At 43.2% G+C, this 837-nt stretch overlaps 1 non-coding gene across 1 annotated transcript; it reads right to left on the bottom strand.

Moving 5' to 3' along the window:
• On the bottom strand, positions 1–73 carry TRNAT-UGU. Its single transcript has one exon. It is a non-coding gene; the product is annotated as a tRNA-Thr (tRNA).
• Between the last annotated feature and the right edge of the window lie 764 nt (positions 74–837).

Here is an 837-nt window from a genome sequence, read left to right as displayed (position 1 = left end):
AGGCCCCAGCGAGGATCGAACTCGCGACCCCTGGTTTACAAGACCAGTGCTCTAACCACTGAGCTATGGAGCCCACGTGTGACCATACTTCCTAGAATTCTCAGATCTTGCCAACAACACTGCTTTACCTGGCGGTCTGTGAGAATTTGACCCCATGCATCTATTATCAATGGTAATTATAAAGACTGTGAAATGCCACAGAAAAATGCTTACAACAAGATGATAAGTGGAAAACACTGAAGCCTCAAATCGTATGTTTGTGATGACAATACACTAAATCATACCTAAATTATTCATACAGAGAAAGGCTGAGAGGGAAAGCACAGAAATGAAATCGTGCTCTGGTCATACTCTCAGTGGTATGTTTACTCTTAATAAATTTTTCAATCTTGCTTCCTTGATAAATTGTATCAAGTTTGATATTTTCAGGGAGGTGGGAAGTTATGGGGGTGTCTTTGTTCTCATAAACTAAGTTATTAATTTTAGATGAATTAATTGAGTCAACACATATTTATTTGAGTACTCAAATAATGCTAGATGAGGCAGAGTGAACAAGCAAATCTCTGCCTCTGCATTTTTTTGAGATGGAGTCTCGCATTGTCGCCTGGGCTGGAGTGCAGTGGAGCTATCTTGGCTCACTGCAACCTCCACCTCCTGGTTTCAAGCGATTCTCCTGCCTCAGCTTTCTGAGTAGCTGGGATTATAGGCGCATGCCACCAGCTATTTTTTGTATTTTTAGTAGAGATGGGGTTTCACTATGTTGGCCAGGCTGGCCTTGAGCTCCTAACCTCGCGATCCGCCCACCTTGGCCTCTCAAAGTGCTGGGATTACCGGCGT

Source organism: Sapajus apella, unplaced genomic scaffold (assembly GCF_009761245.1).
Source record: "Sapajus apella isolate SASKATOON/1434 unplaced genomic scaffold, GSC_monkey_1.0 scaffold22, whole genome shotgun sequence".
Lineage (NCBI taxonomy): Eukaryota > Metazoa > Chordata > Mammalia > Primates > Cebidae > Sapajus > Sapajus apella.
This window is presented reverse-complemented; position numbering and strand designations above follow the sequence as displayed.